We start from the raw sequence: 16,132 nt of genomic DNA on the forward strand, positions 1-16,132 counted from the left end.
TTTTCTAGTTAATAAAACAGATAAAAGAAGCAGGAGTACATGTGGGTCAAGGTTTGATGAGCAAAGTTCGCGACCCCGCTTCTATTAAACAGCTCCAGGATGAGGAGAATTACTTATGAAAACCCCTGTAACACCCAGCAGTCAGTCACTCATTTACACCCACACACGCAAACGCACGCGCACACCAATAGTTTACAGAAACGCTCTGATTTTAAAAGTTCCCACTGCTCTGAATTCACAGTGAAACGCTCAATTTGGCTGCAGGGCTGACAGATATAATTAGCAGAATGCCTACACCACCAGGGAAGATGAAAAAGACCAACCATTACGTACAATGACAGCAATTAAAGCAATTACACAAAACAACATATGTTGGGAGCTACAAGCCATTAGTCTCTAGAGTTGGGCTGTGTGTCAGCACTGAGCTTTGGACCTTACTCGCTGAGCCCTCTTTGGCAGAGACGTCAACGCGGAGCCTAAAACTCAGCCGACCCAAACAGACACAGCCAGATGAAAGGGCCTGACACAAAGGGCTGCATGAGAACAAGACGCTGGCTTATTGGATTGTGCCCTTGTCAGAGGTTGAGTGTGTGCGTTTTATATGTATATTTCCCACATTTGCATTCCTGTTTGGGCATGTGTGTGCGTGCATGCGCCACGCGGGTGTGTGTTTGCGTGTGTGTTTTGACTTGCGGCTCCATTAGCGCAGTGTGTTAGCAGTGTAATCCCGTGTCCATGGGCCACTGATCAAAGCAGCCGCGCCGACAGCCTTCCAGCTGGAGCGGGCCTCATTAAAGAGGCGCAAACGGATCCAGGATTTGTGATTAAAACACGCACCCATTCAGACTAAAGCGAGCCTCCTTAATCAAGGTTGCGTCTTTGTTGTAAAGAAAAACACCTTTGTCTGAAAAGTGGGGGCAGAATTCCCTAGACAACAAAATCTTACACTTGAAGCGCTTGAGTGAATATTAAAAAAGAAAAAAAAGTGGAGTCCCACACTTAAAAGTCATTTTTAACTCCCGTTTTCTCACTGAGGTCAACGACCTTCATTACGGCACAGGTGTCTTCTCCTATTCATACAACATACAGGTGTTTGTTTTAGCGTACGGATGCTTTGCCACCGCAGTCTGTGCAGCATTTGAAGTCAGGCTGAATTTAAATGACACCTGGAAGCACTCAGTGCATCCACCTTCCTGTGAGAAGGCTGTTAGATAAAGTGCCAGAGGATATGGGTGAATTAGCCTTTGGGAATATTCTCGGGGTCTGATAATGACCTTGGCAACAGCTGCCGAGGGGATGGGGTGGGTTTAAAATCGAGTGTCAGTCTGACAAAGTGGTGACACAGAAGCTGCTCTAGGAAAGGTGGACTTGAAACACTCAAGAGTGCCAATTAGCACTTTTCAAACACGGACACTCACACTCACACTCTTGCCCGAATCAGGTTGAGTAACCGAACCCCGCTGAGATAGAAGGACTAGCACGTGGTCTCGTTCCCTGGCAGATGTAATTACCCCTCGGACCACATCGGGGGAGGTTCACAAATTTAAGGGTCAGATGCTGCTGAGTGATGCTGATTACGGGACAGACAAAAGTCACACGGCACTGCTGCAAACAGCCGGTTTCCATGATTCTGCACATAATAAATGTTTCGTGGCCCGCGGTTCATTCATATAGCAGACACAGTTGGCGACCAGCTAGTGAACACAGTGGCTGCTAAAGAGCCAGATAATAACCCTGGGTATTATTGTAAAGGGAAAAACATTGCTAGGGCTTGGAATAAAACAGTTATGCAATTATATTTTTACATATTTTGAAAGAAGAGATAATTTTTCCTGCAGCACTTTATCTGATTCCAATTCTTGCTCTTCACAAATTCAGACGATTAGAAATACAGGCTGCATTTCGCCAAATTCAAAGCTTTAGACACAAGACACAGAAATAGCTATAATGCTGAATAACCACTGCCATTCTGACTTCTTCAGATAACAATGTGCTCATCACGTGAGACCCAGTATCTTTCAATAAGAAGCAGATTAGGGAAATGGGCTTCAAATCCCATTAATGTAAACACAGCACAGCTATCATCCAATCAGAAAGGGTCAGGAGTTGTAATAAAAGGGAACACGTGCAGGTCAGAAGAAAGCCGGCGTCTCGGGCTGTTTCGCAGGTTGCAAATCTGATTGAATTCATTACGTGTGTGATTCACCATCAAGCATTTAATGTGAACCGTGACATGAGGACTGACACTAAAAAGACTCCAGAGTGGGTGTATATGGTTCGATTATATCTCCAAGGCAGAGGAGCCAAAGCAAGGAGGGAGACAGAGTGGGGGGTGGGGGGTGGGGGGGGTGGGGGGGGGGGGGACACTCTGTTGATTACAAAAACAAAGACTATCTCTGTCCTTCTGTTTCCTCTTCCCTCAGTCAGACAGAAGCTATTTTCATCGTCACTAAAGACAACGTATGAGTTTAATCATCGGCATTCTGCGCTACATCGATTGCTTTCTTTTAAAAAAAAGTGTTTATACACAAAGACTGATCACCGCGTGAAGCCATGTAATCGTCTGTAGCTCTTGACAGCGACTGTTTCATCACGCAGGGACAATCATCTTGAAAATGCAGCTGCGGGGTTACAACGAAACAAACAACGCGGGATTGTGTTCCTTTATGTCGGGTTAGAGACAGAACGAAAGACTGATAGGAAGGGCAGGACCAGGTTGTGAATGAAAGAGAGAGGCCAGGCTTTCGACGAGGCTCGGCTTTCGAATGCGTAACGCGGATAAAAATGACAGGCTGATGCTCACGGCGCGCACCGCGACTAATGCGTCAACAAATCAGCGTTATAATTTCGTGTCACCCAGGTGTGAGGCATCCCCGCAAAGTGTGATTGTGTTCCCACATGACCAGACTGCATGAGAACCATTATGTTCGATAACAACAAGTGAATCGGGACGGATGCCGTGCAAAATATGCAGCCGCAGCTGCCGCGTTTGCTCACGACGATTGGCAGATGGACGTGCCATTTCTCCACCTGTCTGCGGGCTCTACGTAGCGATCCGACCTTAATTAATTAACTGGTAATGAATAAAATGGGGGAGGGGGCGAATAATCCGAATGACTTATCAGCGTGCAACTGGCTACACTGCATTTTTCAACACCTACAAAACCAAAAGGCTGGAGTTATTTTTATTCCCTATTGGACAATTCCATCCGTCTCCAGCGTTTTCCAATTTCCCTAACAATCTGTGGCACCCAGCGCCAATCCTAGTCGTTCTTACAGACAAAGTAAATCTAACAAAGTAATTTTCTAACACAGCTTGGTACTTCACTTTTTAGGCAAATAGAACATTTACTGAAAACCATTTTTTTTGGGGTGGCAGATGAATACATATTAGGTGCCCTTGATGGTATTTAAGGCATCAGGATGCCGTTGACGATGTTCACTAAAAACTACTGGAAACTACATGCACATGTTCATCAATGATATCAAACTATTCTGAGCAAAAGCGCTGCTCTGCACTGTTGAGCTGTATGGTACAAAGGAATGCACAATATGAAGAGATGTTATACACAGACAATACTTGTCAGACTGTTTGTTAGTTTTATCCTTTTTAAAATAGAATCAAATCTTTATTTATTTTTTATTTCTTCTATAAGACTGATTTGGCATTTCAAGAGAATGCCGAAAGATTAAACCCATTTTCCGTCATCTTCAAAAAGCTGGAACGTGTGGTGGACGTGGGCTTCACCAGCTAAGACTGATGTCATTACAGGCTGCTGAGAAAATGCGGTACATAAGAAGATATTGCCCCTCAGGCCCTCACTTTTTAACAATAACTAGGAAACAAACATCTGACTCACAGACCATAAAAATGAATCAAATGCAGCCTTGCCATCGGATTTGCTCGGTGGCATTACACATCTAAAGCCTTGTGAATATGTATGTGTGTCTGTTATGTGTGTGCGTGTGCTCGCCATCTTGTTTTCCTCTGATTATGGAACAACATCAATGTGCTATAGCATCTAAGAATAACATCAATCGGTAAGTGTGATCTAATGTGACACAGGAATTCATGCCATAAAATGTATCAGAGGCAATTTAAAATATGGACGTAGCCACAGCATAATGAGACACTGCTTCTGGACTATGCATCGTAGAGCTTTTTAGAGGCCGTTTTGGAGCATCATGTAGCGCCATTAATAGAGAGAAAACCCCAACAATCAGACGACCCCCTATGAGCAGGAACTTGGCGACAGTGGGAAGGAAAAACTCCCTTTTTACAGGAAGAAACCTCCGGCAGATCCAGGCTCAGGGAGGGGCGGGGCCATCTGCCCTGAACAGTTGGTGGTGAGAAGAGAGTGAAGTGCAAAGTTGTATCCATAGACGGATACCTGCTTATTAGAGCTAAATAACATGCAAATGAGATGCTACACTGACTAAAAGTAGAGGACTGATATCTTAGATGGATTGTTGGAACAACTACCTCCACAGCAAGTTACCATATTTATCAGAAAATGCATTAAAAATGGTTCAAAAAGACACCAGAAACACGGTTTCACTTCAGTGACTCTTAGTAGCTGAGGGCGAATCCTAGCTGGCAGCGAGGGGACTGTGTCAATGACCACTGATCGCTTAGAGCAGCCATGCACTTAATTAAGCTTAACTTCAAGCTTTTGTAGATTTTAAACAGGTAGGTTGTAGCACTATCAAAAAGACACCAGGTGGAGCTGGAGGTGGTGAAGATGCTCAGATTTTAGTTGGGTTTGGGACAGCTCAGGGTTGGAGACAAAGTAACCCTGCAAGACTGAGACTGTGTGGACATGTGCAGAGGAGGGAGAGTGGACATATTAGACAAAGGATGTTGAAGATGGAGCTGCCAGGCAGGAGGAAAACAAGAAGATCACAAAGAAGATTCATGGATGTAATGAAGGAAGACATGCGGATGCTGGGGATGGGGAGCGATGCAGGAAGATGATCCACTGTGGCAACTGCTAAATCCACTGTGGCAACTGCTAAAGGAGCAGCTGAAAGAAAAAGAGGAAGCTTATAAAACAAGTTTTCCCCTCATTAATTTGTCATTAAAGAGAAAATCGGTAATAGGAAGGACAGATTTTTTGTAGCACCAGGCTCTAAAGATGTCTAATTTTGCTTTAAAGATTGGCAGATTAATATGGGAGTCTGTGGGGACTGATTCCCATTTGGAGTCGATGCCCAGTGGCTATTTGAGGAACTGCACCTTTTAACACTTCCCCTGTTGGCCTAATTTTTCATCATCTGAGGTCGCTGCTTGGCTGTTGCAGTTCATTTGACGACTGACACAGTTGGTCTCGTTTGTACCGCCTCTGGTTAATTTGGAAGCTGTCGACCGGTTCCTGCCTTTTAATGCTGACCACACAGCCTCCATTTCTGACCACATGTCCATAGACTAGCTGTCTCCAAAACACGCAAGTCATGCAATCTAATCATCAAGAAGGCGCCCAAGACACTGGATCCAATTCACTAATGTAGTTAACTGGAGGGTAGTGGGGATGATGAACCATGCTTTTCTCCATACTTGTCTCTATTTTTCACACACATGCGATAAACCTTAATGGATGGGCTGCCAGTCATTGAGATACTGACATGCATCATTTCCCCCGAGATACAAACTACAGCGTTTATAGAGTGAGAAAAGTGAGTCGGGAGGAAAGGGAGAAAAAAACCTTGCTAGGATAACAAAACCACTTGGGCTCTATACACCTCAGCACTGACAAAAAGATCCATTAAGAGGCAGAGGAGTGCATCGTGCTGCAGTTACAACTACTCTGGAATGGCATACAAACATGGACTACTTAACAATGGCTACAGTATCCTCCACACTTGCTATTAAAAGCCTTGAGATGCAAACAGCTAGTGGTGGAATACAGTGCACAAACAGGAAAGGCATGATAACAAATCCTGCATTTACTCAAGCTGTTAAGTATGCTTAAACCATACAGGTTCACAGCAGCGTAACCTTAAAAAAACTGAGCGAGCTCACTGGAATGCAAAAAAAAAAAAAAAAGAGGAAAAAAAAGCATTCATCGCCTGCAGAGAGGAGCCGATGCTCTAGATTATATCAAGCAGCAACTCGTGCCCTTAAGTTACAAACTCACATTAATCCCTGCAACAACTCCAGCTATCTCACTCTCATGAACACAGTCTATCGTAGTCTCTTCCCACTGCCCCCACACACACACACACACACACCACCAAATGTGGACTCTAATGTGGATTTCAAAAACCTGTGTTAGCCATGTGAGTAAATCCAGCTTGTTTGCAAAAGAAAAACTGTCAGTTTGCGATCAAATCAGCGTGTCACGCTCTTCGGGGTTTGAAGGGATTTGGCAGTTTGTTTTCAGTTAAATGTCTCTGCAAGCATTGTCTGGGGGACGCATTTATTCATGCTGATAATCTCTCAGAACTGCACTTCAACAAAATGATTTTTTTTTTTACATTTGTCCAATATAACACAACATATAGGATTCACCGCAGCCAAGAGTTTTGAATAAGCAGCATGCTAAAATGAAGAAACAGGGTGGTAAACATAACTCACCTACTAGTTCATTCTGCAGAACAATCAGAAAACCTCAGAAACAGCTGATTTTTTGTCCAATATCATATTTATCATGAAAAATGTTACCTTCATACTACGGATAGTTTCAAAGTTACATAGCAGAGGGTTTAAATTTGTCACCTTTTTGAGCCCTCATACCTTCACAGGAATCAAATGAAATTTTTTTCTATTGCTAACTTAGTTTCAAATATACGTTATACTGTACAGTAAGGATCCTACAATAATACAGAAGAAACCCCAGCAATCAGACGACCCGCTACGATCAAGCACTTGGCGACAGGGGGAAGGAAAAACTTCCTTTTAACAGGAAGAAACCTCTGGGAGAACCAGGCTCAGGGATGCAGAGACTGACTGGGGGTGAGAGGAGGGAGACGGGACATTTACACATGGCATGTTGTACTGTGTCAGGATTAAACCAAACCAAAACCACTGCATAAGCACTGCATGAAAAATTTAATACACCCTTACTCCTTCAATAAGAAGTAAAACGGTGACTAGCAGCTAGGCGCAACGCTTACATCATATTTATCACATGCATTTGATTAATTGATAATTGACAAGTGTGAGCATTTTTCTAAAAGCAGCAATTTTGGCAGTTTGCAGAGCATTCAGGTGTGAGTAACACAATGCCAAGGAAAAAAGACATCAGCAATGATCTTAGCGAGGTATCTGTTGGTTCCTATCAGTCTGGGAAGGGCTACAAGACCATTTCCATAATCTCTGAAGTCCATCATTCTATAGTTAGAAAGATTACTTACAAAATAATTAAACACAATGGCCACAAATCTCGAACCATTTCTGCATTTCAGCTTTGTTTTGTTTTTTTATGTTGCTATCTCAGGTTGTATTTACCTAACTTTAAGGCCAGGCACAGACTACCGTATTTTCCGCACTATAAGACGCAGTTCAAATCCTTTAATTTTCACAAAAATCGACAGTGCACCTCATGTATGAATTCTGGTTTTGCTTACTGACCTCGAACCGATTTTATGTGGTACACGGCGCTCGAAATCTAGAAAATGTTTTAGTAGGACTTTGGTAAGCTACGAAGCCGCACCGCTTGATGGATTGTTGGAGGATTACGGCTACCAGTCAGGAGCCTCACGGAGTAATCTGGGTCCTAAACTCCGCCCCTTCAGGTCCCAAAGTCAAACGAACACTGCAGCATCACTGAGAGTTAAAAACTGTCGAAATTCTTTCATCTTTAATAAAATGATCAGCGTTGCTGCTTTACCAGGTGTAACAATTAATTTTAACATCCAGGCATCCATGAAAACAGAATTTATTACATTTAGTTAGAAGTTAGCAGGAAGTTAGCTCGCTAAATTTCTACCTAAACATAATATAGCATGTTCTGAAACAAATTAAGACGTACAGCTCTGCTATCACTGCCAACATAAATGAAGACAGAAAACTAAACAGCAGTGACGTTTGTAGGGTTACTGAAGTTGGGCCAGCTGGTATATAATGATGTGCTACGTGATCGCTAGCGACACAGCTATGTTAGCATAACATAAACACAGAGAAGCTGGAGGATGAACGCTAACTTTTTTTCCACTGATAAAAGTTAACGTGAGGGTTCCTGATGGTTAGAGACAAATGCAATCGCATGGCAGGATGCTGTAAACGGACCAAACTTCAGTCAGGAGAACAACTGAGATAATCCATCCACGATATGAGGTTAGTCATTAACATACTGCAACAACATGGGAACAGAGCAGCGGCGAGAGAATTCAGCATTAATGAATCAATGGTACGGAAGTGGAGGAAACAAGAAGAATGACTTGAGTAAAGTTTGACTTATCTGACTTTTTATCTGGTTTTGCTTAATGCGCCTTATAATCCGGTGCGCTTTATGGTCCGAAAAATATGGTGGATCACTTTTTTTGTAATGTGTACTTTCTTTTTACGATGACTGTATCTTAATTTTTATAGCAGTGACAGAAACATCACTAGTATGGTGGATGTTTTAGCCGTTTTCTATTAATTCACTGGATAAAACTTCAGAAAGTGCTCTATGTTCAGCTACCTGACCCACATCCATACAAGTTGTTGCACATACAGCACTCCTTTTACCTATACCCCGTTTAGCAGGTGGGAGGTTCACCTGCAAAAACTCGAGCCTTAAAGCATGCCGACTTTAGCTTTTCACTCAAATCAACAAAGATATATTTGCATGCAGCGACATATGAAGCAGCTGTTTGATTCCTATATTGCCACTGGAACGGGTACAAGAAGAGAAGAAGAAGAACAGGTGTGTGAGAGAGTGTCAGTCTCTCATAGCCCTCTGTTTCCTGTCAGAAGTTATGAACCAAGAGCTAGTGATTTGGCTCGAAGAATACAGGGCTGCTATGTGAATCAGCTCCAGCCTGAAGGGCTTTCAGAATAATTTACACAGAGATATAGGCATCATTTTTTCATTAACATTTTTCACATTTGCCAAGACTGTTTATTAGCAGCCAGGTGGTGAAAATCTCAAGAGCACAACATAAATTACCCTTAAGAGTCCAGGTAAAGACCAGGTGTGCATGTGGGCTGTTGTTAACAGAGGAAGCTGCTGTTCGTGACTGTGGATGTTCATTTGAGATCATTCAGCTGTGACTTCCAGCTTCTTTGCATATGTGCTACAGCCTCATCCAAATTTAAATGGATATAGGAAGTAAATTCAATGGAAAAGGGTTTAAAAAAAGAGGAGAGGAATCAAGTAGGGAAAGGTAGTAATATTTTTCAGATTAATCTGTCTGTCTGTGTGTCTGCCTATCAAGTCAGACGACTGAGGCATGGAACCGTCAACAGAGAGAAAACATCCATTTTGGAGAAGAGGAGTGAGAGTGGGTGTGAGAGCACAGAATGAGAGTCTATCTGTGTTGTGTCAGCTGCCATCTGTGTGTCAGAGCACATCACAGAAACTGTAAGGCCTGCGCCCACACCTCCAGTATCACCCTGCTTTCTGTTGGCCACCAGCACTCAAACATCCATGTCTCCAAATCACAGTCTTCTTGTCTGACTTGCACTCTTTGCTTACATTTTCCTTGCACCAGGACACATGTAGAAATATAGCATCAATTAACCCAAGGAGGCTGTCTTGGCCACATGTTCGCTGTGGGTATTTTAAGGTCCTGTACTCGACTGTAGCTGCACTGGAATTGCCTCCTGAAGCACGAAGACACGTAATCCTGAAAATAAAATACATTACTGATGCATTATGTAGCTAATAAGGGACAAATGACTTTTAGATAAAGATGCAGTCGACAGTAATCGTTGAGAAATACTAAATAGATGCATAAGACTAATTTAACATTAATACAATTATTCAGTTTTCTTTTTCTTAAAATACACACGCAGCCTTCAATGTGCCAAGAATAACACAGACAAACACCATCTTTTGCTAGCTCTAGTTCACAGAAACACTACTCTACACAAATTGTCAGACATGAAAACAAAAACAGCAGCATTGTGACAACTAATTTGAACTCGTTTGTATGCACCTCTATTTCCCGTGTTGATTTTCTCTGCATGTGACAGCTGTTTGTATCTGTGTGCTCTCTCCCCAGGTTGCTAATCAATGTCTGATGGTGAAATCCGCCGAGTCCTACCTTAGAGAGCTCAGCACCTCACACAAATGTAAATGTCTGGTTATAAGAACTCTATAGGAAGACCCGCCCAAAGCTTCAAACAGACAAAAAACACAAATGGTCCTCTGTTAAGGCAGGTTAGTAATGAATACTTAACACAACACCATCAAAAACTTCCATCATTACTTGTGGATTAGGCTTTGTGTACTTCCTAAGTTCTTAGCAGCAAGCTACAGTGGTTTTATGTTGCATCCTTAAAGGGTAAACCTGTAAAAACTTAATTAATGTAACATAATAAAACATAATATAGGAAACATCTATAAGTGCAAATAAACTCACCTAAAACCCGTAGAGAGGAAAATCCTGAAGCATCACAAACTAAATGCCAAAAAATTTCAAGTGGCAATGTGTTTATATCCAATCTATTTAATTATATTTTTTAAAAATTCATTCATGTTTCAATCCAATAATGTATGGTTTACATTTCATGTTGGTATTCATGTAGTTCATAATGTGTGAGAAATATCCTGCAATTACGCTAATGCTTTTGTCATTCAGTCTAACATGAACTGCATTAAGTTTTGTAATGTGTAATTTTTGCAAAATCTAATCTAACATCTTTTGAGGTTACATTATAAAGCATAATTTTGAGGACCATTTTCTTCATTATTTTCTGAATGAGTCCCTGATTGCGAAGCTAATGGTAGTTTAGCCTGACTGCACTTAACAGTTAGCGGCAGCTGGGAGTTACTCTGAGGAAAAATCAGCCTCAGTGTAGGGTTGTCAAAAAAGAACTGATACTGTTCAGTAATAAAAATGAATATCGGATTAGATACTCGTTTGCCACAGTGCTGTCTTTGGCTCCTCCAGATGATAAACATCTTCACACAGCGCCGCTGCAGCGCTAACAGCTGAAATAGTTGATTTTCACAACAAAGAACAGGACTTTATGAGGAATTTCAAGAATAACATCAAAGTATTAAACACTATTCATAAGTATTACCTGGCAGGACACACGTTAACTTTAGCTGTTTAACTGTTAGCAATTACCTGATAGCTACATGAAGTCATTATTAGGGTAGCAGCTAGCGGCTATGACTAAAAGCGCGATTATGCTAGGTTACAGATCGCAGGCTGACGACTGGATGATCCTATTATACCAGTGCTACCAGTGTTATTTTAGTTTTGTATTTTCTTATGAGTTTGCTTTTTATTTTGTTTTAACTTTTAAATTCAGTTTAGCTTAGATTAGCTTCCAGAGTGGGACTGCTTGTTGCAGTTTAGCTTTTTATGTTTGAAACTGTTTTAGTTTTCATTAGGTTCATTGTTAGTTATAATCTTTATTACCTTTTATTTCTGGTAAATGCCAGTGACCACATTTAGGAAAATCAGTATAGATATTAAAATATAGCGTAGAAATGACAGCTTACTGTTTAGAGCTAACTGGACATTTTTGATTCGTAATAAGCAGCAACCTCCAGAAAAACATGTGGAAGCACCTAAAACTGCAGTTCCTGTTGTGGCTACTTGAGGACAGCTATAAAAAAAAGGCCACAATTTAAGCATGAGAGAGAAATAATTATGGAAATTTGTGTCCCTATGTGATCCCTTTAGTCATCCGTGTGACCTGTCTTAAACCCAACTGGCTCTTGACCCTCAGGTTAAGAACCACTGATTTAACCTCTGGCACGCTAGCTCATTCATGGACTCCCAGATCTTCCTCGTTTACTTCAAGGGCAGCAGTGTTTTGCTTGTTATTTACTCATCGTACACACATCTGACAGATTGTGTATTACGACATCTGGGGATCTGATGGAGTCTTGCTCCCGTATGGACGGCCTGGAAGTGTGCTCATTTGACAGACTGAAGTCAAGGTCATTCAAAAGACACCACGTACACAACACACACTTCACTGCCATCACTGTAGGAGAGCACAGACACACACACACACACACACACACACAACTCATTAACTCTGATGGATTACAGAACATTTTAGGCTAATAACACAGACATACTTGTACACACCATGCATAACTGCACTCACTCACACAATCACACACACACACACACACACACACACACACACACACAGAGCAGACTATGGGAGTACATACAAACACAGATGGACGCAGACCTACCACCTCAGTGTCACCTTCAGCTAATCCTTGTGAGACAGAGCAATCCATCCACAGGCCACACAGATTTAACCATAATCCCTGAAAATGAACTCATTTGGAACAAGTCTGTTTCCTCAATGCCTCGACGCGCAACTTGGCAAGATACGCGTACACACATACGCATTGTGTATGTAGATAACCTACAGATACGCCGCACAACACTCCTGTAAATGGAAAAAGGCACCTTGAAAGGCCACCAGGAAGAGAAGTTAGGGAGCGACGATAATAGAGAGGGTGTGCACTTTTTCAGTGTCTGTATGTGTGTGCAGACGCAGATTTAATTGGATGGGAATGTCACGTAGGACGGGGGACATGAGTGCTGCCGGTGCTGTAGGTCGTACACCAATTACTGCTCCGCACTCTTCAAAACTCGATGGAAGATGGAAGACTGACACCCCACTTCATTACCGACGTAAGCCCCCGTGTTGATAGCAGCCAAGTAGGGCAGCGCTGTGCTGGTGCAGGGTGGCGAGTAGTGGCGCTAGTATTAAAATTAACATCCAAATTGCTGGGGAAAAAGTCGCCGCAGCCAAAGCATAAGGTTTGGTCCCTGATTAATTACTATTATTACTGAATTTAAGAGACTTGAAAGTTTAAAAAAGGGTAAATTTTAGTGGACTAGTGACATAAAAAAACAGGAAAAAACCCACCAAAGCGTATTGAGTGTTCTTTACTTTTTATATCCAAAGCCTACAGCTATTATTTGTGTGCAGGTCTGTGCCTCTTTTTTTTTCATCTACTGTTTAGTATTTGATAAAATACAGGTGCTATAATAATATGGGATGGCTGTGTTTTCACTGGAGTGTGTCAATGCTTCATAGAAAGCACTGTGATAGAAAACAGAAAAAAAATGCTTGTGTGAATGAGAAATACTGCGTGACGCTCTTTAAGTGCTCCAGCAGAAAAGTGCTACATAAGAACCCATCCATTTACCATACAGGTGAAGATTGTGACTCATCCTGTCCGTCCATTTTCACTGACTAACACTGACTTACAAAGGGGTATTTCTCCAAACTGAGATTACTACGGCATATGTTGATATTTTTATGACTGCAGTGTGTTGTATTTATATGTCTATAGGAGAGTACTGTGGGTTTTATCCTCTCCTGTCAACACCATCCTTAGTAAGAAAAGTGTTTATAGCCTTAGTATGTGTGCTCTCAGTGAGATGCTCTTAGCTTAAATAGAGAAACGCTGCATACTCATCACTGCCCCTAGAGGCTAGAAAGAAAATGATGCATGCACTTGAATTGTGCACCCGTGGTGAGTGAAATTATGATTGCCATTGCTGGTATCTTTATGCCTCTACACTCTGAAAAAGGCACAATCTGATGTGTGTTGGTACATTTTTTTGTCTCTAACCCACTGAAATAATGGCCTTTTATTACATGTTGAAAACAACCTTGAGTGCTAAGACCTGGATTTTTATGCCATGCTTTGCCCATAATTCTATTTTCTTTTTTATTATTGTTCTCATCCAGAAGCACTGGTGGTTTGAGGGACACCTGTAGTGCTCCTGCTAGTCTCTTTTATTACAATCAGCTAACAATGTTGAATTGGTTTAGAGGAAGACAGTGAATATGCCGTGTATTATGAGGGGGGAAATGATTGGCCATGTAATTGTTAAAAAAATTAGACTAAATACTAAAAGCTAGGGAATGAAAGACTGTACGTAAAAGATGGATGTGGCTCTGGTCTAATAAGGGAAGCCAATGAAAATCCAGATTTCACAGCAGGTGGTCAGATCATTTTTATCACAGGAGCCTATACTCATTTGGTTTAGATTATCATTAAATGTTTTGTTAGTTTTGTGACAATGACAGGGTTTTTGTGTTTGCACTTTTTCCTCTGTGCACCAACACAGAGGATTTTTTTATTAAAATCAATCATAATGTGATTGAAAGCGCGACTTTCAGCTTTGATTCAAGAGGTTTAACAAAAGTATCACATTAGGAATTCAGATTAACTTTGACAGAAATTAGAGTATGGAGAATAGCAGTGTGCCATATCATAGTGTCTGTATATAAATGATACATTTTCACATGATACGAATGTGTCATATTAGATAATCGATGTAGCGACATCACGCGTTTAGGCTGCCTAGTGCACACAACTACAATGAGACGAGGCTGCTGACAGCAGCTGTGCGTCACGAGGAAAATAAAGGGAGCTACTTAAATAACCTCGAACAAAACACAAGGTTTTGCAAAAATATGCAAGAAAACTGTTCCTGCTACAGGTGGAAACAACGAACTTGTTTCACCACTTTAAGGCTATGAAGGCACACGAGCAGGAGAAACTAGCAGCTGCTGATCTGTGACCCAAAAGTAAACAAATAACCCAAAGACGCGTCTGGAGCCCTCACTAGCTGCACTCCATATGACAGGAAGAGTAAACAGTGGGTGGAAATCACTGATGCAGTGACATTGGTGGAAAAACAGCTTTAAGCAACTGGTTAAAAAGCTCGACCCAACTTTCACCATCTCAGGTAGAAAATGTTTTTCTGCTTCATTTTTATTATGTGACAAATCTATGCAGGCTTGTGTAGAGTTACAAGGTTACTTTAGTTATTGTTAAAGTTTTGAGCAGCTTTGTTGTTCTTTTACTTAAAATCTCCAGGGAAACACCATCTCGACTACATTTGTGCTTACATTTGACCTATACTGCTGATATTAGACTATAATCCTAACGGCTGCTCATGGCAACAGATTCACTCTTTCAGTCATCAATGACAGTCGCTCAGTGGAAAAGAAGAAGAAGAGAAATGTCATTCATTTTGTTTGCACTAATAAATAAATGCTGCTGCCTGCAAGCTGCAATCACAGATAAAATGTTTTTTTCCGATCGTCAGAACTATCATCATTGCAAATTTACTTGAAATACTGTGACATAATTTTGAGGCTGTATCGCCACCTCTAATGGGGAAGAAACAGCTCATGATCTGAGGCATACCATGTTATCTGTCAAACGTGCTGGAGTATGGCTACCAGTTGAATCAGGCCACTAGTGTTTACTGATAGCATGACTGCTGACAGAAGCAGCAGGATAAATTGTGAAATGTGCACGTTCACATTCAAATTCAGCCAAATGCAACACTGACTGGACAGTACTTCACAGCGCAAGTAGATGTGGGTCCAAAACATACTGAAAAAGCAACCCAAGAGTTCCTCAAGGCAAAGAAATGGGATGTTCTTCAATGTAAAGTCGCTCACCTGGTGTCACCCGAGCCTCTAAAAATGGGACACTATGTATAAAAACGGCTGTAATTACTCAACAGTTAAAGCAGTTCTTATTTTTAAACCCCTTAAAGCCGGAAGTCTGCACTTCAATCGCATATTGATTTCTGTGCTGGTGAACAGAGGAAAAAACTGAAAAAAAGTCACAGTTAAAACTTCAGGGCCTAACTGTAAATTGAGGCTGTGATCAACAAATCGCTATAGTTTGAGCCGGCAGTGTCCTGACCATAACCAGAAAAAGAGAGAGTGGCTGTCACCCACTACTTTTTTAAATATACCTTTGGAAGCTTTTGACTGGATGCTAGAAGGTTTGACGAGCAAGCATCCATGGCTTGTATGGGTGCAATGCACAAACACATACTGCTAACTACAGTGCTGATCAACAGACTAATAGATTACTAATAAAACACCAGTCACCAAAACTAAAGTGCAAACTTCAGCCACATTATTAGTCAGTTAATTCCATTAAAACTGCTCCAAAGGCCACCAGCAGCACAAACACGGATGACTTGTCCAGTCAAATGACTCCAATTAGCAGCGATGAGG

The 16,132-nt window shown here is 41.5% G+C and overlaps 1 protein-coding gene across 6 annotated transcripts in view; it reads right to left on the bottom strand.

Moving 5' to 3' along the window:
* klhl29 (kelch like family member 29) overlaps positions 1-16,132 on the bottom strand; it is a 246,719-nt gene that overhangs the window by 18,528 nt on the left and 212,059 nt on the right. The window lies entirely within an intron of this gene.

This window comes from Oreochromis niloticus, linkage group LG15 (genome assembly GCF_001858045.2).
Source record: "Oreochromis niloticus isolate F11D_XX linkage group LG15, O_niloticus_UMD_NMBU, whole genome shotgun sequence".
Classification (NCBI taxonomy): domain Eukaryota; kingdom Metazoa; phylum Chordata; class Actinopteri; order Cichliformes; family Cichlidae; genus Oreochromis; species Oreochromis niloticus.